This window comes from Dipodomys merriami, unplaced genomic scaffold (genome assembly GCF_024711535.1).
Source record: "Dipodomys merriami isolate MVZ:Mamm:240054 unplaced genomic scaffold, mDipMer1.0.p SCAF_1450, whole genome shotgun sequence".
Lineage (NCBI taxonomy): Eukaryota > Metazoa > Chordata > Mammalia > Rodentia > Heteromyidae > Dipodomys > Dipodomys merriami.
This window is the reverse complement of record NW_027202772.1, coordinates 5,974-32,182: the sequence shown is the minus strand read 5'-3', so window position 1 is coordinate 32,182 and position 26,209 is coordinate 5,974. Positions and strand designations below refer to the sequence as shown.

The window sequence follows — 26,209 nt, the reverse complement described above, 5'->3', positions numbered from 1 at the left end:
GTGCCTGAGTTCCTAGAGGAACTTGGACAATAGTTTCATCCCAGTCCTGTGTCTTGAACTTGAATCTTGAGCTTCCTGTGACCCTTATCTTGACCCTATTTAGGCCCCAACAATTACACGCACCATTTTTCACCATGCTTCATGTTTCCTGCGTCTCCTCAGATCACCATGGCATCTCACTTGGGCTTTTCACTGGAGTTGGACATTGCTTTTCTGTTCTTCATTATCCTCATGGCTCAGTTTCCTGATGGTACAAAGTGCATTCAAGGCTGCAAGTTTTCTGAGGACATGTATCTGCCTGCAGTTACTGACTAATAATGAACACTCTAATAAAGACTCCTAATCTGACCTCTCAAAATATGTCCAATCTGGATCTTACAAATGAATTTCAATATAACACAGATGAGGCTGGAGGGCAGAGGGCATCTGGCTGAGAACAACTCAAGAATGGAGATACGGATAAGATTCTGATGAGATTCTCTGGGTGGAGATAGCTGGGCAGAGACCCTGGGCGGCAGCATGGCCAATGGGCCAAGAGAGCTGTGAGACCTATGCAGATGCCCCTCAGCCATAATTGTTGAAAGAATGAAAGAAGGAATATAATAGATAATAGATGTATAGATATATCTATTAGATAGATAGATAATATAATAATAATAGAATTCTTACTCAAAGTGGTCATGGATTTCCTTGGACCATCTTTGGTCACAGAGGAAGCCATGAGTTGTCAACCTCTCAGATGGGACTGGAAGGACAGATCTGAAATTATCCAGGAGACATCTGTGAGCAGGAGGGATGGATGGGCAGAATTCATACACAGATCTCCCCCCACCCTCGCCCCGTGCAAGACATGAAGTTGAGGATCGTGGGCAAATGGACCAACTAAGGTTCCTGAGACTGATTCCTTCCAGAAAATTCTTTCTTTTCCTAAGCACTCCTGAAAAATAAAATTATGCTCCTGGAGGATAAGACTGAGACTGAGACAAAAAAATATTACCATGAGTTGAACAATGATAAAACAAAATCATTTCCATCCCTGAGGAATCCAGTATTTGACATTTCCTATTCGGGGCTTGGGGTTTACTCATTTGTAGAGATTCTGTGTCCTCACCTTTAGATGTCAAAAACCTTTCTTTGGGGATTAGTCGTTATGATGTCATAGTATTTTGAATTTTCCAGAGTTATGTACTGTGGATTTCCTTTCCCCAGTCAATTGAGAGGAAAAGGGATATGTGGAGTGGATTCCTATTTTCCTGCATTTACCACTTCAAACCACAGCCCTATTTTTCCACACAGTAGGAGTTGACACCAAGACTGGCTGGAGATTTCACTCTATTCTACCCTTTGACTAGCTGACTGTTCTCAAGTTGCTAAAGAATATAATTATGAGACGAGGTATTGGTGGCTCCAGGTTATTATCAGGAGGAGGGGATCTCATGATCTCATTTTGAATTAAACTACCCCCACCCCAGCCAAATCATCATCTCTCCACTCCTCATCCAACAAATAAACATACGATGAAAGTGAAGGTCAGGAAGTAGAGCTTCCAATAGGATTGGAAAACCTGAACATGAGTGTTGGGGTTTGTCATTTTCTGTGAGGCTGAAAACATTTATTTCATGTTTAAGTGCTTCGTGTTTGGGGACTATATATTAACCTATGTGATTGTTTCTTCATTGATCACTCCCTTTATCTGTAATGATCTTGTCTGTTCTAATTGGTTTTAATCAGAACTCTGTTTTATCAGATGACAGGGTGGATACTCCTGCCTTCTCAGAGGATGAATTTTCCTGGAAGATTCATTTCCATCCCTTTGCTCAGACTTGTGTTGATCTGTGACTATGATTTGAGTGTATTATAGAAAACACATGAGTGGATCTTGGTTTTTTTTTGCTCCAATCTGGTCCGCTAATCTTTTACAGGACCAGACTTGGCCCCATTGACTTGTTTCTGTGAATCAATCCAGCAGTCCAATTATCTATATCTCTATTCCATCCCCACGTCCCAATTATTTTTTTGACCAGTCGTGGGACTTGAACTTAGGCCTGGACTGCATCACTGAGTCTCTTTGTGCTCCAGGCGGGTGCTCCATCCCTTGAGACAGAACACCACTTCTGGCTTTTTCTGAGTAGTTGATGGATTCCTCCTGGAAAGGAAGAGGAGTTGCCCTTCTGTGACTTAGATCTGAAAACTCCACTCTATTACTTCCCATCATATCACTGTGAAGCTCTTCAGTCAGAAAATCATGTGCAAAGGTCATCAGTGCATGCTGTTCTTCCTGTTGTGTCAAAAGCACACATCCACTCTGCCAGTGCCTCTGCTTCTGCCCATATAATCCATATATGGACTACAGACTCTGCTACCTGGGGTTGACTGTGAACTTCATCCCATGGTTAGAAATTTAATGTCACCAGGTGCATTTCCCTTCAACTGTAATTTGAGGAATGTGGTAAGTTCATAGGAATGTCTAATAAAGAATATCCTGTGAGACATTTATAGAAATCACTGTTTCTCTAAAGGACATAGAAAGACATTGAGTTCATGGTTTCCTTTAATTTAGGACATGTCCTGGGACATGGACTCAGGGCTGGGATACTGTGTCTTAGATATTATTTTTCTCCCTGCTAACACCCTACTACTTGAGCCACATATGTACCTGTGTCCTTTGGGTGGTCAGCTGGAGGAAAGAGTCCAGAACTTTCACATGGCCTGGGCTGGTTTGGAACGTTCCATCTGATTCTGATGCTATCTGCCCCCAGGACTTCACTTCTTCCACCTGATAGCTAAATCAACCTCAGTTGCAAGGAAGCTTTGCCATTTCACCTTCAGCCAGAATGGAGACTTGGTTTCCCTTCCATCCATTTCACTAAGTGCCAAGTTGAAGAAAATAAATACTTGTGTACATGGAATTGATAATCAGTTCACTGCTCCCAGTGAACACAAGTGTACTCAGCTCACCATGTTCTTGCTGCTCATCTGCTTAGAGAGCTGGAATTCCCTCCAGACCACCTGTCCCAAGCAGGACTTTTTTTTTGGCATGGGGTGTGGAGGGGGGAGAGTTAACACCTCTGGATGGTGAGCACTGATTGGTTCATCCAGGAGATTGACCCACAGGAGACTCTCATAAAAACCAAGGAGCCACCATCCTCCAAAACCATGAAGCTGAAGACAGAAAGCCCCACAGCATGAGAGTCCTGCTGCTGGCTCTTCTGCTCGCATGGACTCACATGCCCAACAGAAATCTTAGAAGTCTTCCAGGTAACCTGAATATGGTGATGTGTCTCTGTGGGGAAATTGGTTTTCTGACAGTCAGTGTGTCTATCTCACATTGCGTCTGTGCATCGATCACAATTTATTAATAAGTTGCGCTGATTGTCCATAGTCATCCAAATCATCTTCCATTTTGAATTCTTCCTTTGCCATTCTGCAGTAAATATAAAAGATTATTAAGAACATGTGGACAGGGGCTGGGAAGGTGGCTCAGTGGTAGAGTGCTTGCTTTGCATGCATGAGGCCCTGGGTTTGATTTCTCTGCACCGTATAAGCAGATAAAGCTGGAAGTGATGCTATGTCTCAAGTGGTAGGGCGCTAGCTTGAACTGAAGAGCTGAGGTACAGCACGTGGCCCAGAGTTCAAGCCCCATGAGTGACAAAAGAAAAAGAAAAAGAACATGTGGACAGCATGATCTGTGATTTTTGCAGTGTTATTTCATATAGGCTTAGGTATTGAATTTTTATAATTTTGTGCATGTGTTACTTTCACTCACGGGTCTCCTTGTGATCATGCCAAAGAGGCCTAGAATCTCTCCCTGAAAATCCTCATCCTGTCTAGCTCTCTCTCTCTCTTCCAATTTATTAATGCCATGCAGCAAGAATCAGAGACTCTGAATACTTCCAGTAAATTCTCTTTTGAAAGAAGCAAAGTCTGGTAGCTCAGAGTCTGGAGAGAGAACTCTCCAGGTCATTGCAAGCAGGTTACTTGAACACCTGAGTGTTTTGGGAGCAAAACTGAAGATTCATGCTTTAACATGCCTGATGGGGTGTTTCTTATTCAGCCAGAATATTGGTACACATAGACCCTCACAGCTGATAATGAAGAGCAAATCCTGGAGGGTGTACAACTGAGATACTTAATGCTCTATGTCTGCACTAGTAGAGAACTTGATGTCATATGCACAATTGCTTATATCAAGGAAGCTGGGCTTCCCCCACAAAATATACACTCATACCCTCCCTGGTCCCCGTAACTGATCCATCCCCCCAGCAAATTTACATTTTAAATTTAATAAAATAGTTAATAAATATGAAATTGACTCATTTGCTATTGACCATTCTCTTTAAATTCTAACATTTAAACAATCACAAACAAGGCCACACTAAAGCTAACAGTACATCCATTTTCATGGCAGCATTGTTTACCATAGCTAAGATATGGAAACAACCCAGATGCTTCTCAGTAGATGAGTAGACCAAGAAAATGTGATATATATATATATATATATATATATATACATATATATATATATACATATATATATATATATATATGTGCGTGCACGGGCGTGCACACACGCACGCACGCACGCACACATACACAATGGAATTCAATGGTTCCATCAGAAAGAATGACACATGCCCTTTTGTAAAAAAAAAAAATGGAAAGACTTGGGAAAAAATCACATTAAGTGAAGTAAGCCATACCCAAAGAATAGGTCCCATGGTTTCCCTCATTTGTTAGTCCTATAGTTAAATAGCTATGAATAAGATTGAAATGAACTCCAAGGTATGAGAACAAGAGGGTTTTGTTGTTTTAAATGTACTGTATGAAGTTATTTCTTTTTTCTTTTACTTTTTTTCCTTCGGTTTATTCCTCAATCTCTCTCTCTCTCTATTTCTCTCTCTCTCTCTCTCTCTCTCTCTCTCTCTCTCTCTCTCTCTCTCTCTCTCTCTCTCTCTCTCTCTCTCTCTCTCTCTCTCTCTCTCTCTCTCTCTCTCTCTCTCTCATTGTGTGTGTTCTGGAACTGGGGCTTGAACTCAGGGCTTAAAAGTCTACCTTGCCACCTTTCTCCCAAAGCTGGCAATTGACCCATACCTCTGATTTTTGCTGGATAAATAAATGGTGATAAGAGCCTCACAAACTTTTCTGCCCTGGCTTTCCTTCCATTGTGATTTTTAGATCTCCGTCCCCTGAATAGCTAGGAACACAGTCATGAGCCACCAATGGCCCAGTTCTACTTTCCATTAATTGGCAGTTAGTTATGATATACATAGTTCAGATTCATACTTAATTTTTTTTAATTGTTATTATAAAGATACGGGTTACAGTTTCATAAGTCGGGTAAAGAGTACATTTCTTTTTGGTCAATGTCACCCCTCCCTCTTTCTGTTCGGCTTATTTATAGTGAGTCTATTGTAACCTTCATTCTTAAAGACTAGTTTATCTTTACTGCTGAGCCCTAATTTTTCGGAATTCACTCTTAGCCCTCAGGTGTTCAATGAAGTCTGTTCACTTTGGTTGCCTAGAAACCTGATGTTTCAGCATAGCTTGAGCTTTGGGGATTGTGTCACTTACTACTCAGGTAGTTCCTCTTCCAGCTTTGTGGAATTACCTAGTGCTTGAACAGGGTATTATTCAGATAAAGTCACATGGGCACATCTGTAGATTCTTGGAACATTTTACTTACATAGCTGCATCTTCTGAAGTTTTCTGACTTTCATGTGGTAGCTGCTTCAGCCTTCCCTGACTCCAGACATTATCCCTGACTTATTTTGCCTGTGAGAGTTCTGTTGGCTTTAGGTTCTCCTCTGTGTGTTGTGGTTTGGAACTTTTCTCTAGGCAGAAAGCACAACTGTAGGGTTCACTTTGTTTTTCTTTTCTCCTGGACCAAAGTCTTGTTCTGTCTTTTCTCCAGTCTGAAAATAGTTCTTTCTTCTATTTTGTCTGGTTTTCCAGTTGCTGTGTAGGAAGGCAAGTGTAATACAAGCTTATTTACTTTACTGGAAAGCAAAAGTTCTCTCCATAATACAGTATTTGATATAATATAGTTAAATTACTTGATGTACTTGTTGATCTAGCAAGAGATGTCTAAAGGCAAAACAGAACAATTATTTTTGAAACATATTCATTTTTGTAATGTATATTGATTCCCTTACTAAGAATCAGGATAGTCTTCTAGGACAAAGTTGAGCTACAATTTGTATACTGTTTCTTTTGCAATATGACACTGTATTGAGAAATAATATTTATGTTTATACTATAGAATCATAGTTATATTTATACTACATAATCACAGTATATTGTAATACACAAATAAAGAATAGTTCCTGGGCTGGGAAGGTGTCTCAGTGGTAGAGCGCTTGCCTTGCATGCATGAGGGCCTGGGTTCAATTCCTCAGCACCACATAAGCAAAAAGAAAAAAGCCAGAAGTGGTGCTGTGGCTCAAGTGTTAGAGCGCTAGCCTTGGGCTGAAGATCTGAGGGACAGTGCCCAGGCCCAGTGTTCAGGCCCCACGACCGGACCCCCCCGCAAAAAAAGAATAGTTTCTGTATGTATGAGGCTTACCTGAGGGTGTTCCTTCATGCCAGTTTGTAGCCACACCTTTGTGTCTGTTCTCAGCCCTTGCCAGCAATTGATCTGTTTCTGACTATAGTTTCCTCTTGTTTAGAAGGTCATGTCACTGAAACTTTTTACTCTACTCTTGTGTAGATCCATACTTTTTATTTTGCTAGTTCTGTGGCTTGAACTCAGGACCTGGCACCATCCATGACCCTTTTTGTACTCAAGGCTAGAGCTCTTCCACTTAAGCCACTGTACCACTTCCAGCTTTTTCTGAGTAGTTTATTCGAGACAGGAGTCTCATGGACTTTTCTGCCTGGTCTGGCTTTCGAACTGCAAATCTCCAATGTCAGCCTTTTGATTAACTATGATTACAGGCTTAAGCCACAAGTGCCCAGCTAGATCTATCTATCTATCTATCTATCTATCTATCTATCTATCTATCTATCTATCTATCTATCTATCTATCTATCTATCTATCTAGTAATGGGGCTTGTACTCTGGACCTCGACACTGTCCCTCAGCTCTTCAGCTTAAGGCGAGTGCTCTACCACTTGATCCACAGCACCACTTCCAGTTTTCTGGTCGATTATTGGAGATAAGAGTCTCATGGAGTTTCCTGCCTGGGCTGGCTTTGAATCTAGATCATCAGATCTCAGTCTCCTGAGCAGCTTGGATTACAAGCGTGAGCCACCAGCACCTGACTAGATCAATACTTTTATATTTGAAATGAAATGAAAATTTAAGACTGCTTATCTTATTAGCCTTCATCCTAAAGTATTTTGTGTTTGTAGGCAAAAATGGCTCAATTTTTAAAAAATAAATCACATAATAATAAAGCAAAAATGTCAATGAACCTTTCTTTTGTGCTTATACATCTCCCTTTTGTAGGAGAAACCACTGCCAAAGCGAATGAAAACTCCTTACCAGTATCTGTGCCATTTGATATCCTCTCCACCTTCTCCCCTGCTGTTGAGAGCACAGTGAGTAAGAAGTGCAAACTGCCTTACTCCCTTTCATTCCTGTCATGGGTTTCCATCTCTTTCCATTCTTTTCCTGCAAAGTCATGGGACTGCATATTCAAGGGTGCTAGATATTTGAGCATAAATCACTTCTGAGTAGTACAGTAAAAGCTATATATAAACTTCCCCTAAAAATATAGGAATATACATTGGAGAGTTACAGAAAGACCATGCACATAACATTTTATGGACCAGAAATTCTGAAGGTTTTTTTGGCCTTAGAAAATATCTGCTTTACAAAAATATTTTTTCTGATAATTTTTCTTTTTATTTTTTTTGGTCATGGGGCTTAAACTCTGGGCCTGGGTGCTGTCCCTGAGCTCTTCAGTCCAGGCGAGTGCTCTACCACTTGAGCTATAGCACACTTCTGGTTTTCTGGTGGTTTATTGGAGATAAGAGGCTCACGGGCTTTTGTGCCTGGGCTGGCAATGACCTGTGATTCTCAGATCTCAGCCTCCTGAATAGCTAGGATTACAAGTGTGAGCCATGGATACCAGGCTCTCATAATTTCATTTTTAAACAGAAGGGAAGAATGATCATTTAAAATGAGAGATACTTACACAACTGTACATGATTAGAAACATTTTAAGAGAGCACAGAACCTAAGTATCTTTCGTACATAAAGGTAGGTAGCTTGTGTGTGTGTGTGTGTGTGTGTGTGTGTGTGTGTGTGTGTGTGTGTGTGTGTGTGTGTGTGTATGTGTGTGTCCCAGTCTTGGGGCTTGAAACCAAGTCCTGGGTGCTGTATCTGGGCTTACTTCCTCAAGGCTACTCTCTACCGCATAAGCAGAAAAAAACCAGAAATGGCACTGTGGCTCAAGTGGTAGAGTGCTAGCTAGTCTTGAACTGAAGAGTTCAGAGACAGTGCCCAGGCCCAGAATTCAGGCCCCATGATGGACAAAAAAATACAAAAAATAAATTAAAAGGCCATACGAAAAGATGAAGTCACAAAACAAACCCTGAAAATAAAAGCAACTTGAAACCTGTGACTGAGGCACAGGAAGTACTGCTAAGAAGGATACATTGTTGCAAATATGGCCAAGTAAGATTCAACCATGGAGGTGAAGGGGGAATCAGGAGGTAAAGCCAGGTACAGGATGCTTTTCTCTTCCTTTTGTGAATTTACCACATTTGTATGCACAATTCTTTCCTTTTATTCAGGATTCCCTGCACTAGGATCACTGGGTCACAGGGCATCTCTCCATTCTCTTTCACTTAACTTGGTGGTGAAAATAGGAGCAACTCATGGTCAAAATCCACTTCTGGTAGGAGTTACCAGTAGTCACTACCATCGATGAGGTAAAAGAAAACATCAACATTTCCTATTAGGTCCTCATCAATTGCTTTGTAATCAAAAGTGATGAAGGGTAGGGGCTAGGGGAGTCAGCTCAAGTACAAGATCCCCTGCAGAGGAAGAGGGATCTAGTTAGTAGCTAGAGGCTCTCAGTTTGAACTCTAGTACTTCTGTTTAAAAACCTTTAACTAGGGGCTAGGAATGGGGCTTAGTGTTAGAGTGCTTGCCTAGCAGGCATGAAGCCTTGTGTTCAGTTTTTCAGTACCACCTAAAAAGAAAAAGCCAGAATTGGGGCTGTGGCTCAAGTGGTAGAGTGCTAGCCGTGAGTTAGAGATGCTCAGGGACAGTGTCCAGGGCCTGAGTTCAAGCCCCAAGATTGTTTTCTCTCTGTCTCGCACTCTCTATGTAGACAGATAGCCAGATAGATAGATAGATAGATAGATAGATAGATAGATAGATAGATAGATAGATAGATAGATAGATAGATAGATAGATAGATAGATAGATAGATAGAGAGATAGATAGAGAGAGAGAGAGAGAGAGAGAGATAAAATTTCTACAGATAATCTGTTACAGATATAGATAGATCTGTTATCTTTAGCAGATAGATAATCTATAGAGTTTATCTATCTATATCTATATCAATTGGTATCTAGTTGTCATTTATATTCATGATTTCAGGACATCAAAGATTTACTCAACATAACCTCATTACTGCTTGTATTTCAATCTTGGGGTGTGTGTGTGTGTGTGTGTGTGTGTACCTACACATGCATGCTGGGGCTTGAAGTTATAGATCTGTGCTCTTGTGTGGCTTTCTGTTTTGTTTTTGTTTTCTTTCTCTCCTTTTCTCTTTCTTTCTTTAGGTGCTAGTTCTAGGCTTGATATCATGGCCTAGTTCCAGTCCCTGAGACTTTTACCCAAGGTAAAGCCACAGCTCTACTTTGGCTTTTATTCTTTGGTGTTGTGGTTAATAGGCAAGAAGAGTCTCATAGATTTCCCTGCCCAAGGTGGCTTTGAATTGTGATCCTCAGATCTCAGGCTTCTGACTATCTAGAATAGCAGGAATGAGCCACCAACGAATACCTAGCTTTGTTTGGCTTTCTGGGTTTCCATAGTACTCTGTCACTTGAAGCAAACCTCCAGCTCGGCATTTTGCTGCTTACTGGAGATAAGACCTCATTCATTTCTCTGTGTAGTCTAGCTTTTAGCATTGTAAATTTGCTGCACTTGTTGTGCGTTGACATCCTTGATTTCTTACGTGGAATTGTTCATAATCTCATTGAAGAAGTCTTGTGTGTGATGAATTGTGTGATTTTGGAGGTTCTCTATCTTTGATGGTTTAATTACAATGTGTTAAGTGATCACAGTTTGTTCTACTTGAAGTCTATTGGGCTGCTAAATGCTTGAATATATAGGCTCATGCTAGAAATCAAAATTGGAAAAGTTTTGATCATTACTCCTTCCTTTTTGTGTCGTGGGCCTTGAACTCAGAGCCTAGCTCTGTGCATGAGTCTCTCTGTGCTCCCCCCCACCACTTGTCAGAGTTGATCATTTCCATTTTGCTCTGTTCACATGTGTTCTGCTTGCCAAAATTTGCTGCTGAACACCTCTAGTCATTTATTTATTTCAGTTATTTCTTACAAGTTTTCACTTTTGTGAATTCCTGGTTTTACTGAAGATCAAAGGTTGGGCCTACATATAACCAGGAAATGATACCTGGAATTTGTGTGAGTGGCTCAGACCCCTTTAATTCTATTCTTACTGCCTTATCCTCTTTCCTGCAATCCACACCAGTGGCCAGTTGGGGCTTTCTTACAACTAGTTGACCAAAGCACAGCATTGGATCTAGTTTACTCCCAGTTCTGCAGGCTTTCTCTGAAAGATGGCCTCTGAAATCTTAGATTTAGAACTCTCTTGGCTTTCCATGCTTTCTCCTCTCTCTGTACCACACACACACACACAGACACACACACACAGACACAGACACACACACACACACACACACACACACACACACACACACACACACACACACACACACACACACACACACACACACACACCAGACATTTAAGCCATGATTTCTTAAGTAGAACTATCTTTTGATACTTTAAATAGTCCAAAATACTTGATGTGGCACAAAGTAAATAGCTCATATTTTCTTTTTGTTGCCAGTCCTAGTGCTCCATCTCTTTCTTGGGTGCTATCCCTGAGCTTTTGTGCTCTACCACTTGAGCCACAGTTCTACTTCCAGAATTTAATGCTTATGAAGGCCCAGGTTTGATTCCTCAGTACCACATAAACAGAAAAAGCTGGAAGTGGTGCTGTGGTTCAAGTGGTAGGGTGCTAACCTTGAGCAAAAAATGCTCAGGGACATTGCCCAGGCCCAGAGTTCAAGCCCCAGGACTGGAAAGAAAAAAAGGAGGTAAAAATCTCACAGACTTTCCTGCCCAGGCTGGATTTGTACCATAAACCTCCTATGTAGCTAGGATTTCAGGTATGAGTCTTAGGTGCCCAGTTTAGGCATCCTACTTCAATAAAGCTTCCTCAGCCATTACTTGTGCAGAGCTCCTATCCCTTGTTTTTCAAGAACTTATTAAAGGCTTTGCCACATTCTTTAGATTTGTTGTCATTACATTTCTATTATTATTACTTCCCCCCATCACTGCCTCACTCTCTCTACCTTTCTCTCTCTCTCTGCCCTCTTCTTTTTTTCTTTCTCTCTCTTTCTCTCTCTCTCTCTCCTTCCTGGTGGGTTTTGAACTCAGGGTCAGGATGGGGTATCATTGGCTTAGTTCTTTTTTTTCTCAAATATGATGGCCTATCATTTGAACAACAACTTCAATTCTGGCTTTTTGATAGTTAACCAGAGATAAGAGTCTCATGGATTTTCCTATCTAGGCTGGCTTTGAACCACACTCCTCAGATCTCAGCTTCCTGTGTCACTAGGATTAGAGGTATGAGCCATTAGTACCCAGTTTCAAATAATATCATTTTTAGTTTTTTTTTCCTGAAGTCATTCATAGCTAAGAAACAATGATGCTAATTTTCATTAAGGAATTAAGCCTCTTCAAAGCCCCTTAAATTCCAAATGTTTTTGAGTTTTCATGCTTTCTCTGAAACCTATGGACTCGGCAAAGTATATATGTGTAAATTCACATTACCCCATCTGCCTAGCCCAGCTTGGCTACTGCCAACTTGCTTATTCTCCCTAACATTTGGGAACGGTGCTTTCTGTGGAGCTAAGATGTGCAAACCAAAGGATTCAAGCATACTCGGTAAGGATAAATCAGCCTTCATGAGGCCTCCTGTCCATGGAAGACCCATGCTGCAGGGAAGAGTTTGTTCCCAAGAAGAAGGGATGCAGATTGGAAAGAATGACCTGGTGTGCTGTAATTTGCACTGTGAATTTTATTGCTCTTTTGAAAACCACAACCACACAGATAATTGTTCATGAGGCCACTGCATTCACAGCCCATCTCCACTGATATTTTTTGCCAGTTGTGGGGCTTGAACTCAGCCTGGGAACTGCCACTAAGCTTTTTTGCTCAAAGGTAGAATTCTGCAACTTAAACCCATCACTACTTCTGGCTTTTTCTGTTTATGTCACACTTCATGCATGCTAGGAAAGCACTCTACCACTAAGCCACATTCCCAGCCTTCACTGATCTTTTTATGCATTCCATTTTTCACATGTTAAGTAGAAACCTTGTATATCACCAGGAGCAGAGAGGGACTTATAGCCTGTAACAGACCAATGCAATCAAAATAGTTACCTAGAGGGTGAAATGTGTTTCAAACTTAAATTTTAAAAACCCTAATTTAATTAGAGTTGGGAAAAGGATTTCCTAAAAAGATGACCTCTAAAACAACAGGCCTTGCTTCAGGGCTTATTAATGTTCAATGTCCTATGGTGTAGGGTGGGGCCATGGTTTTAAGTCACAGATTTTGCCCCAAAGGATTTCATAGATCCATAGAATAAAAGAAATTCTCAGAGAATGATGAGAGACTGAATCATTAAATGCCAGTGGTTTAGTACTAAGTGTTATAAATAAAATAAAGAAGGAATTACTCAGAAAAATGAATCTATGCACAGAAAATGGGCAAAGCAGTCTTAACTGGGTAATGAGATGAGAACTTGGGGGTGTGCCCTGCTTGGGATGTGAGATGATTGGGAGAGACAAAGGTATGCAGTCTTGACTAGAACATGTATTGAAACATGTATTCTAAAATCTAACAAACCTGGTCCAACAGTGATGCCTAAGCCACCTTAGAGTGGCTTCATCAGTACATCCAAACCATGCCCAGCCACAACCATCCACTTTAGCATTGGTTCATCAACTTATGCATTTGTGGTTCCTTTGCTATGGACCAGGGATGGAGCGTGCAGACCCAGGGCAAAGTCAGCAGATCCTAGATGGCTGCTTCTGAACATACCCTGTGGTTTGTTGATAACTGGCTTACACTTACATCCAAGACAAGCTCCTTGGCTGTAAGCCATGGAAAGATGACTGAGGCAGGAAAGTCAGAAGGAAAACAGTAAGTCTGATCATGGAAGTCAGGAATCTTCCATGTAGGCACAGTACCTAGGCCCTGGGTTCAAGCCTCAGGAATGGCACACCTAAAAAAAAATAATACAATAGTTGTAGCTAGTTTCAGTGACTGTAGTATTTGACCACACCTAGTGATTAATGTGGAGACTAAGAACAAAGTTTGGGCAGTATGCTTGCTTCTTTTTCCTCCTTTGGTGATATTCCACACTTTCCAGGCTTTAAATGATCCATTCCCCCTGGTAATCACCAAATGCAATTTCTAACTCAAAATGCTCTTTCCCAGGCTTGGGGACTTAAAGGCCTGTCTACTAGACAGCTCCAGTTAGCCAGGCTATCTCTCAATGGTGAAGCAAAATTATTTGCCTAAAACAGAATTTGAGATTCCTTTCCCTGCTTGCTAGAACATTTCTCTTCCTACCATCTTCTCATTGTAATAGTTCTACCATCTATCTTATTATTTGCTTCAGCCAAAAGCCTACATCATCTTTGGAGCAAGTTCTAATGTCTCATTTTACAAAACCATTTCCACAAGCTGGGCACTAGTGGCTCACACGTGTAACCTTAGATACTTGGAAGGCTGAAATCTTAAGGTCACAGTTCAAAGCCAACCCCTACAGCATAGTCAGTGAAACTCTTATCTCCACTTAACCACCAAAATGGCCAAGAGTCCAGCTGTCACTCACATGTTCAGCATTACTAGAGTGAAAAACTAAGTGAGATTGCTAGGCTTTGAATTCAAGCCCCAGTACCAGCAAAAAGAAAAAGAAAAACAATAAACAACAAACACTACTTCATCTACTACTTTTACTCTATTGTTGACATTCTAATCTACACTGACCTGTACTAAACAATGGCCACACAGGGCTCCTGGCTTTCACTCATCATTTATTCTCCACATTGCCACCATGGTGAACCTTGAAAAGCACATATCACATAGTGATACCTCCTGCTATTATCCACAGTGGAAAGTTCTAGAAGAAACCCACATTGATTGCCCTTGCTTATATGACCCTATGTGACCAGACTCTTCTCTGGGTCATATGCATCTGCCACCATCCCTCTTCACTCATTTCATTCCAGTGACACGCAACCTTGATGTTCCTCAAAAACACCAAGTCTCCCACCTCACAACCTTTGCTCCAAGTGTTCCCCTCTGCCCAAAATCATCTTTCCCCAACTCTTTCCTTCATGACTTGTTTGCGGAACTCACACCTTAATTCATTAGTCACCATTTCCAGGAAGCCTCTTTTATATAGTTTTTATTTTGTCGGTCGTGGGGCTTGAACTCTGGGCCTGGGCATTGTCCCTCAGCTCTTCAACTCAAGGCGAGCACTCTACCACTTGAGCTACAGCGCCACTTCCTCCAGGAAGCCTCTTTTGATCATCTTAAGGTAGCTGCACCCAAGGTTGTGGTTGAGGCAGAACTTAAATAACTCCATTTCTCCATTTTCTTTTGTTTCATAGTGTTTGCCACTGTTTGGATTGGGGGGGGTCATGGGGCACGAAATATGGGCCTGAGCACTCTCCCTCAGCTCTTCAGCTCAAGGCTAGCACTCTACCACTTGAGCCACAGTGCCACTTCCCACTTTTTCTCCTGATGTGATGCTGAGGAATCGAACCCAGGGTCTCAAGCACTCTACCACTGAGCCACCTTCCAAGCCTGTTTGGATTTTTTAACTGTTTCTTTGTCAGTTAGTATCCTCATCTAGAACATCAGCTCTATGAAAATGAAGTTTTTATACATTTTAATTCCAGGCCATTCCTAGACATTAAAACAGAGCTTGGCTCCAAGTTTTCCTTCATTAAATAGTTGATGCAGGGCTGGGAAGGTGGCTCAGTGTTAGAGCACTTGCCTTGCATGATTGAGGCCCTGGGTTTGATTCCTCAGCACCACATAAGCAAAAAGCAAAAAGCCGGAAGTGGCGCTGTGGCTCAAGTGGTAGAGTGCTAGCCTTGAGCTGAAGAGCTGAGGGATAGCGCCCAGGCAAAGAGTTCAGGCACCACGACTGGACCATAAAATCAATCAATCAATCAATAAATAAATATTTGATGCATCACTGCCAAAGATGGTGGATACCGATGGCATGAACTTTCATAAAATCGTTGAGCATGCTGGCATCAATTTACCTCTCTGTCTGAAGATGAAGTTAATATACTATCTCTTTCAGAATGTAATGGGAGTCATTATAATCAACGGAGAGGCTCAAGTCTTTACCAATCATTGTGACACAAATATTAGAATCTATGGGCAGGGAGCCATTTGAAAGTGGTAATCACAAAATAATGGAGAAAGAAATTTGTTTTATTTATGAACCTCCTGAGATCTGAGAAAGTGGGCAGAAATAAAATACTCCCATTTGCAATCTAAACATTCATAAACACAGTTCACACTAAATAAAATTGCACTAACATTTTAACTGACATCAATAGACATTTTGTTAAGTGTTTTGTTTTTTGAGCTCATTTATATATCTATGGTAAGAAGACTCCCTTCCATTTGAATATTTTAGTGGATATACTTTTCAAATGAATGTCAGTGCTACCTTCTGTGATATCACCCTGGACAGAAGCCTTTTGTTGATAACATTGGGGTATCATTATAAGCTTACACTATTATATCTGAGTAGGAAATAGCAATGCACTGTGAAATTATAAAGGCAAACTTTCATGTGCATCATACTGCTTTTTTTCCTCCTCTCTCCTCTGTTATGAATCCCTATGTAGGACACCCGGCTGGTTCCACTTTGGCTCCTAAGGATTTGACAGGACCCGCAAAAATAAGGGAATGGTTGGGGAAGCAGGGGGAAGATATTGAAGGGATGACACAGATCAAGATGCACTGTAGACATGAATTGCTTGGTTTTTGGTTTTGATTTTTTTGTTTTGTTTTGTTTTGGTCATGGGCCTTGAACTCTGGGCCTGGGTGCTGTCCCTCAGCTCCTCAGCTCAAGGCTAGTGCCCTCCCACTTAAGCCAAAGCACCACTCCTGGCTTTTTTCTGCTTATATGGTGCTGAGGAATTGAACCCAGGGCCTCATGTGAGTGAGGCAAGCAGTCTTCCAATGAGCCACCTTCCCAGCCCCGAATTGCTTGTTCTGAATTCCAAACATTCACTACATAATCTAAAGATTAAGAAAACTGAGGTCAGGGGTGGTGAGAATTGTGAAATGGGAGACATGGTTCAAAAGGCACTGCACCCAGGAACTGCTCTGCTGCATGGCCGCATCTCTGTACAACTACCTAACTAAAACACACATAGACACAGACACAGACACACAGACACACAGACACACAGACACACACAGACACACGCACACACACACACACACACACACACACACTCTCTAATAGTGAAAACGAGAATGAAAAACTTAAACCTGGGAAAAAGGGGTACAGTCACTTCGGGCTCCTGATCAGAGTAGAGGTTGATTTTAAGGGGTGCCCCTAAATTTCTGAACTGGGTGATTGTCCACCTTGAAAGAATGAACTTGTGTCTCTGGGGGTTTGGGTTTTTAATGCAGGACATGCAGTACACAGAAAGGATCCCCCAGTTAACTAGGAACCACCTTCTCTTCCGCTGCCCTGTTCACCTGCTGCCAGCACCAATAAGCTGGGGAAGAAGAGGACCAGCTAGCCTGGAGGGGCCCAGGGCACTGACCTGGAAGCTAAGACTGTGTTTGTGAGCTGGAGCCAGTGGCTCACCCCTGTAATTGAAGCTACTCAGGAGGCTGAGATCTGAGGATCTCAGTTCAAAACTAGCCGGGGCAGGAAAGTCCATGACATTAATCTTAAGCTAACCACCAGAAAACTGGAGTGGTGCTGTGGCTTACAGTGGTAGAACATGAGACTTGAGCAGAAGAGCTCCAGGACAGTGCCTAGGCCTTGACTTCAAGCCCCAGGACTGACTAGAATAAAAATCATCTTTGATGTTTGTGGAACTCAAATTCAAGGTCCCAGTTGATTGAGTGTGTCTGGTTTTACAGGGCTCCAGCAGGTAGAAGAATTACTATATTGTTCTTTTTTTGACAGTCCTAGGGTTTGAACCCAGGGCTTGGGCACTGTCTCTGAGCTTGTCTCTGCTCAAGATTAGCATTCTATTACTTAAGACACAGCGCCACATCCTGCTTTTGCTGTTTACTGAGGAACCAAACCCAGGTCTTCATGTATGCCAGGCAAACACGCTACCACTAAGCCACATTGTGATTCCTGAAGAATAATTAGTATAATAATAAGTATATTTATAATATTTTTATACTTACATCATTATATTTCATTTACTATTGTAGCATGTATATTTTATCTATTATATATAACATTTATATTTATTTGTATATTTACTAGATATTATATAATATATAATGTATGTATGTTATAGAATATAATATGTAACATATTAATACATTTTATAAAAATGTTTTATATCATTGCACTTATAGCATTAATATAGTAATTATATTTATAATTCTAATATTTTGTAATAATAATTATTATGCTGGAAGAAAAACTGGGGGGTCTCCAGAGGACAAGAGGGCCCTGAGAATTGAGAGGGGACCCACTGGGCTCCTGTGCTTCCTTCCCATGAGTGACCATCACTGCTTGTGTTGGTGTTTGTGTGTGTGTATATGTTCTTATGTTTTTGTCAGTGTCAGTACTGGGGCTTGAACTCAAGGCCCTGCATAATGTGGCTGAGCTTTTGCTCAAGGCTGGTGTTCTACTATTTGAGCCATAGCCCCACTTCTAGCTGTTTCCAGTGGGTATTTGGAGATTAGATCTCATGGATTTTCCTGCCAGGGCTAGTTTCAAACTACCATCCTCAGAACACACCCACCAGAGTCAGTAGGATTACAGGTGTGAGCCACCATTGCCTGGCCTGTGTGTTTTGTGCTGGTACTTGGGCTTGAACTTAGAGCCAGGGCTTTGAATTTGTTGAGCTTGTTTTCTCAAAACCAACACTTTGCCCCTTGAGCCATATCTCCACTTCAAGTTAAGTGTCTCAGACATTCTTGTCCAGAATAGCTTTGTACCAGGATTCTCAGACCTCAACCTCATGAGTATCTAGGAATAGAGGTATGAGCCACTGGCACCCACTTTGTATATTTCTTAAATTAAATCCTGTACTCTCTCACTCCCAACCTTCAAGAGCTTCTGTTTCAGAATAAAATCCAAAGTCTCTACCATAGTCTAAGGGAACTTATCTTGGCTAGTGGTTCTCAAATACATCTAGAGGGCTTCTTTGAAGCAGGCAACACTGGACCCTAGCCCCTGACTAAACAGGTCTGGGCTGGACCTGCTAAAGTTCCTGGATGAGATCACTGCTTCTGGGTGGAGACCACACTTGTAACTCATTGCTCTGCACAAGCTGCCCACTGCCTGTCCTACAGCAAGCATATCCTCTACTCCACACACTGATTGTGATGTAGCCACACTGGTTTACTGACTCTAAGACAGGCCAGACACCCTCAACTTTGAGCTCATGACCCTACCTGATTCTGGGGCCTGGGTGAGTTGCCTTGATCTCCTAAGTCACTTTACCACATGACGCTTTTCTGAAATCATACCTCACTGTAAATTGCCAACACTCCTCCCTAGCACATCTCTCAATCTATTTTTCCATCATATATTCAAACATATTTATACATTCTCCACCCTCCCCCACCCCCACACACTAAAGCATAGAACTTCAAAACAAAGTTTTTCTTTTCTACTTGCTACAGTGTCTAGAACCTAATAAACTCAATAGATAAAAAAGAGTGAGATGGGTACTAGTGTCACACCTGGAATGTTAGCTATTCAGGAAATTGAGATCTAGAATCACTTTTTCCATTTATTTCCCATTTTGATTAAAAATTAACCATTAAAGAACTTTTAAAAAGAATCAAAACTTCCTTATTTTCTGCAGGTTTCCTTCACTCCCTTTCACCTAGTCTACCTCAACCTGTGTCCCCATGGGAGCTTTGGCATCTCAGAAAATGTTCAGTGCCCCAGACCCTAGTTAATTTCAGACAGAATCCAGCATTACCTTTAGTCATGTGGTGGGCAGAGCAGAAGGCATCTACCATGTGTGCTACCCAACACCTCTCATCCACACCTGTGCTACTTCCATACTCCCAGCCACACGAGCACCACTGTGTCACCATTGCTTACACTGGCCTAGGCATGGGCTTCCATGGTCATCAGGACAAATGTTCTGAGAGCTATTTTACCTGCAACAGGTGACATTTCCTGATCTGGGTAATCACTGGCACTGGAGCAAACCAGGGCCATGGCACTGCAGGATGCATCTCTCTGCAGCAAAACTTGGGGCCCTTCCTTCCCAGACACAATGGAGATCCTGGACAAGTCCCCTAGATGATTCCATGAATGTGTCTCACAGCCCTCATCTGTCAGAAATGAACAAAGAGGACAGAATTGTTCAAGTTATTTTCTTTCTTCATAGAAGGGTGCACTATCATCCTGCCCCCCAGAGCAAGGCAGCACACCAAATGGCGGGATCCACTTGGTTTTCATCCCAACCCAGGAATGATATTGTGCCTTTTCCTGTTGCTCAGGAGTCAGGATCACATCTTTGTAAACAATCTGTTACCAGGGCAATAGGTCACAGAAGGAAGACAGAAGGCATTATAACCATCAGTTCACCATCCCTAGCCAGGAGGCAGTGTATTTTGGGAGGCCATTGCTCAAAAACAAACACCCTTTTTACCTGCTAATGAAACTGCAACTCCACTGCACCCCATCTTTCTCATTATAACAAAAACTTAGAAGAAAAAGGAAAGAGTGTTTTGGACTTCTTGCCAGGACTGGCTTGAAACCACAATCCTCAGATTTCAACCTCTTGAGTAGTGCCAAGCTTTTCCATGAGACAATTCTCTCAAATTAACCACCAAGAAAGAAGCAAAAAGAAATAGACAACATTCCAGACCTTGAGCTGAAGATCATGGACAGCACAGCACACATGCCCTGATTTCAAGCCCATGACCTGCACATCATCATCATCATCATCATCATCATCATCATCATCATCATCATCATCATCATCGACATCATCATTATAATGTGAATTAAAAAAGTATAAGACCCTATTAAGAATATTAAAATTGAGTGAGTCAGGCATTTTTTGGTGGCTGACATGTAATCCCAGTTAGAAGCATGAAATCTCAGGATGGTGGTTAAAAGCCCACCTGGGCAGGAAATTCCATGAAGCTCTGATCTCCAACTAACCAGCAAAAAGCCAGAAGTAGAGCTGTGGCTCAAGTGGTAAAGCAACAGCCTTGAGCAAAAAAGCAAAATAAGTGACCAGGCCCAGATACATAGGGTAGGACAACTAATAATTAATTAATTAAATACAAATACATAAATAAAATCAGAATGGAAGATGAGCACAAAGCGCCAATTCCAAATCTTAAAATGAGCAGAGAATTGGTGGCTTACACCTGGAGCTCAAGCTACACAAAAGACAGAACTTGAAGATCTCGGTTCCAAGGCAAACTAGGCAGAAAAGTCCATTAGGGATTTGTGAATGTGTATGAGTCCTGGGTCTTGAAGCCAGAGCTTGAAATAGAAATATGTTTCTTAAAGGTAGCACTCTACCACTTTTTCTCTTTAGGGGATTAAATGGAGATATATCTTACGGACTTACCTGCCTGGGCTTTCAACCTCAATCCTCAGATTTCAGGTGCTGATATAGTACCCTCAGCTTCTTATCTTCTATGAGAATTTTATCTTCCATGAACTGCCAAAAAGTAAAAGAAGCGAGAAGTTGATCTGTGTGGCTCAAGCCACAGAGACTGCTTCCTTTTAGGGAAAACAAACAACAAAAACCCTCATACACAGTGGCCCTGCCCTGCTTTCAAACCCAGGAAGTTATCAGGCCCTATGTTCAAGCCCTAGGACCATCACCAACAACAACAAAAGAATGACTCAGGGACAGGGACTAGGCCCAGAATTCAAGCCCTAGGAACAGCATCAAAAATAAAAGAAAAACAAATTCAGAGACTGTGGCTAGGCTCCAGAGTTCAAGCTCTAGAACCAACACCAGGACACACACACACACACACACACACACACACACACACACACGAGAAATGAACAAAATAATGAGAAGATGGCAAAAAAAGAGAAAAGTCAATGAAATATTTTTAAGTAGTAGCTCATGCCTATAATCCTAGCTACTGTAGAAGCTGAAATCTTAGGATTGTAGTTCATAGTCAGCCTGGGCATGTGTGCCAGTACTGGTGCCTGAACTTGTGCTGTTTTGCACAAGACTAGAACTATACTACTTCCAAACACTTGGTGATTAATTGGAGATGAGAGTCTCAACAACTTTCCTGCCCAGGCTGCCTTTGAACCACTATCCTCTGATTTTAGAGCCTGGGTAATGTCCCTGTCTTCCCATGAGAATCTATTTTTTTGGTTGGTCATGGGGCGTGAACTCGGCCTACACACTGTCCCTCAGCTCTTCAACTCAAGTCTAGTGCTTTACCTCTTGAGCCACAGTACCACTTCTGGTTTTTTGGTGGTTTATTGGAGATAATTGTCTCACGGACTTTCCTTCCCAGGCTGGCTTTGAACTGCAATCCTCAGATCTCAGCCTCCTGAGTAGCTTGGATTACAGGCGTAAGCCACTGGCACCCAGCTTTCTTTTTATTTTTTCTTTTTTGTGGGTGATGGGGCCCGCTCTAGCTCTGGATGCTGTCACTTAGCTCTTCAGCTCAAGGTAAGCATTTTACCACTGAGCCACCTTCCCAGCTCCCCCATGAGACACTTATCAGCTATGAATTACCAAATTTGTTTTACAAAGCCAGATGTTGAGATGCATCTCAAGGTTCAGAGCCTGTCAGCCTTGCTCAGGACAGGGGAGAGACTCCTGCACAGTGATCTTGCCCTGATTTCAGGTCTAGGAAACAGTCACCACTCCCTGTGTCCCAGCCCTAGGACCGGAACCAAAAAATAAATAACTCCCCCGTTTTCACTGTATTTGATGTTGGTATAATTTGTGAAGGGGAAGGGGAAGGGGAAAAACAAATTTTTTAAATAGGGATACAGGTGGACCTATTGCAACAATGAGATGTACAAGATATTATGTCGAAAAATGAACTTTACAGCTTTTGCCTGTGTGTGTGGGGGGGAACGGGGGGGGGGGAGGGTGGAGAACATTATATAAACAAAGCCATCAATGAAGCTGTGGCTCAAGCTGTCACAGTCTGCTAGTCTTGAGAAAAACAATACAAAAAATGCTTCATTCATAGTGGCTCTGCTCTGACTTCAAGCAGGAGAGTGGCCATGTCATGAGTTTAAGCCCTAGCACCAAAAATGAATGAATGAATGAATAAATAAATAAATAGAGCCAGAACTTTATCTGTGGCTCAAGCCATGGAGACTGCTAGTCTTGAGAAAGAAAGGGAAAAACCTCAGACACAGTGGCTCTGCCCTGATTTTATGACTAGCAAAAGTTAAGGCCCTATATTCAAGCCCTAGGACTAGCAATAAAGAAAAAACAAAACAAAACAAAAACAACAACAACAAAAACTTGGCAAAAACTCTGCAAAAAAGCCCAAGTCCTAAGTTCAAGCCAGAGGATCAGCACCTAAAATAAATGCAGAAAGAAAGACAAATGCGTAAAGAGCCAAAATTTGAACTGTGTCTTGAGGTGGGAAGCCTACTACGCTTGAGAAAAAATTAGGAACAATGACCAGCCCTTGAGTTAAAGTACTATAACAAGCTCCAAAACAACCAATAAAACTCAAAACAAAAACCTCAGAAAGAATGGCCAGGCCTAAATAATAAGCTAGATGACATGAACTTACAAAAAAGAGAAAAGGAATAAAAAATTAAGTGAAAAGGAGGGCAAAAATATTAGAGGCAATTCAAGATTTTAAAAAATATGGTTCATACCTATAATCCTACCTGCTCAGAGGGCTGAAATCTGAGCATTTGTGTTTTGAATCCAGCTTGGGCAGAAAAGTCCATGAGAATTCTTTTCATTTGTGCTATTCCTGGGCTTGAACTTGGGGAGTTTTGCTCAAGGGTAGAGCTCTACTGCTTCCTACCTATTGCTGCTTAATTGGTGAAAAACATCTCATGGATTTTCATGCCTAGGATGGCTTTGAACCTTGGCTCTCAACTTTCAAGACTCTGTATCGTCATCTTGGCTTCTTGTAGTACTCTTTTCCTTTCTGTATTTTTTGTCAGTTGTGGGGTTTGAACTCAGGACCTGTGTGCTGTCCCTGAGGCTCTTGTACTCAAGGCTTGTGCTCTACCACTTGTGCTATAGCATCACTTCTGGGTTTTGAGTGGTTAATTGGACATAAGAATCTCACAAGGGAACTGGAAAAGTGTCTCAGTGGTAAAGCGCTTGCCTTGCATGCTTGAGGCCCTGGGTTCAATTCCTCAGCACCACATAAGTAGGAAAAAAAGCCAGAAGTGATGCTGTGGCTCAAGTGGTAGAGTGCAAGCCTTGAGCTGAAGAGCTGAAGGAAAGCACACAGGCCCAGAGTTCAGGCCCAAGACCGGATCCCCCCCCCCCAAAAAAAAGAAGCTCAGGGACAGTGACCAGGCAGAAGAGTTCAAGCCCCAAGACCGGCAAAAAGAAACAAAGAAAAAAGAAAGTGAGTAATTAAGCTGTGGCTCAAGGTATGAAACCTGTTAGCCTGGAGAAAAAAGGTAAAAAACGTAAAGAAAAATTTAAAAATAAATTATTCCCAGTACCACACCTTCCAGTGCACTTTTCCCTACATCCTTAGTGTGCAGACAACCAGGCCAATGCCCCTGCTATATCCTATGTCTCAATGACAAAAATTTCGATTATTTGAAAACTGCCTTCCAAGAATTGCCACATGGGACCACATGGGGAATTATTGACCACATGCAATTATTGACCTCAAAAATATTTATTAACATGATTTCTTTGATTCTTGTGATTTTTCTATGTCCTTCTCATCATTACTTCCCTAGCACCTAGCAAATTACCTGGAATAAAAATAGAGAAACATGTCTGCTTACTGAACATCTGCATGTATATTTAGAATACTAAGCTAGTTTCAATGGGGTCATCAACACTGAAGATTTTTTACTATGAGCCTCATACTTTGGAAAAAACAAAACAAAACACATTTTATCCTCAAGAACTCTACATTTGCCAGTTGCCAGTCACTGATACTGTCATCCTAGTTACTAAAGGGAAGGAGGTGCTTGTGTTGTTCAAAAATATTGATGTTATAAAGATAAGGAAAAGCTGATAAATTATTATAGACTAAAAGAGATCAAGTATACACAACTACATATAATTCATGATCATGTATTTGTTTTTAGAGAAAAAAATTGATAAGGACAGAATTGAGCCAATTGGCAAAACTGGAATATAGACAAAAGATTAAGCAAAAATATGGCATTGTGATTAATTTACTGAAGTTGATAACTATACTGTGGCTATGTAATAATGGGACATTTTTGTCCTGAGATCAAGATTAAAATATGTAGGAATAGAGAACTACGAAATATACAATTTAATCTCAAATGTATGTCCACAAAGAGAACATACATGCAAGCATAAGTGATTAAGCAAATGAAGGAAAATATTAACCAACTGAATTTGCATAAAAATCACAGAAATAGTTTATATTCTTTTTGTAACTTTTCCTAAATTTGACTATTTTTAAACAATACTAGATTGAATAGTGAAGAGATGCACTTGAACTGCAGAAGATAAGTTCCTGAGGATTGTTCTGAGAAGGCTTAATGGAGAATGCATGCATTGGGGGATAAGAATAAAAGATCAAGTGGTACCATATGAAAATTATGGAAATCCAAACATTCAGACTACAACAATAAAGTACCAAGAGTAAGAAAATTCACAGATACAGAAAATAACTCAGGGCTACTGTGGATTGAGGGCTGAATGGTTTAATGGCCCCAAATTTTTGTTGAGGGTGATGGATATGTTTTGGATACGATAAAGGTGATGGTTCTACAATACTGGAAATGTACTGAATGTCAATGAATTGTGGTTATAATAATAAATGTTATTACTATTTCCCTATAAAGAATAAAAAATCATCCCAGTTTAGAGGCTACTGTTAGCAGGAAACTCCCTGACATTATATATTCACAGGAAACTGTACTCTTTATTTCTTACATTCAGTAGATTTTAAACATGTATTTCTTTATGTGTTTTTTTCTTCTTTTAAGGTAGAACTTTGCTAGCACAGGCCGGCCAGGAATGTGCAATTCTGCTACTTTGTTCCTTGAGGAATGTCTTTCTTCTACACAAGACATTCCATAATAAAATTTATTATCTAATAACAAAAGCAACAAGATCAAGTGTTACGTTCCTTACCCTAGGACTTAGGAGCAAACAGGACATCCTGACTTATATCAGCTCCCTCTGTCCAGAAAGCATTGTGTGCCTGGTGCTTACTGGTTTATAGAATGTCTCCTGAGCCTGGGAAAGATAGGCATAAAAGGAAAAAGCATCCCTTGTCCTGTGCATGAGCAGGCAACCGAATATATGTTGTATTAAATATTTCTCTGGATATAGAACCTCCCTACCCCTCTCTGACCTTAGATATGCATATAGCTCCCAAGTCACCAACAAAGAGCAAGGCTTTGCCCAAGGCTATTACTTCCGTATGGTAAATGGTTACTATCTCAGTTTTTAATTCACTGAAGTGTCACAAATAAATGAATCAAAATCACCAAGAAGTAATAACTTACCCTGGCAAGTTTGTCTGGTTTGCAGGAGATGTACAGCTGGGAAAACAGCTCTGTTATCCCTTCAGAAAAATCTT

At 41.2% G+C, this 26,209-nt stretch overlaps 1 long non-coding RNA gene across 1 annotated transcript; it reads right to left on the bottom strand.

Moving 5' to 3' along the window:
• Positions 1–735: 735 nt before the first annotated feature.
• LOC138826615 (uncharacterized) lies at positions 736–26,209 on the bottom strand. The gene is made up of 5 exons (XR_011371777.1): positions 26,136–26,209; positions 21,064–21,156; positions 19,631–19,807; positions 5,684–5,955; positions 736–3,424 (listed from the first exon to the last, which is right to left on the bottom strand). It is a non-coding gene; the product is annotated as an uncharacterized lncRNA (long non-coding RNA).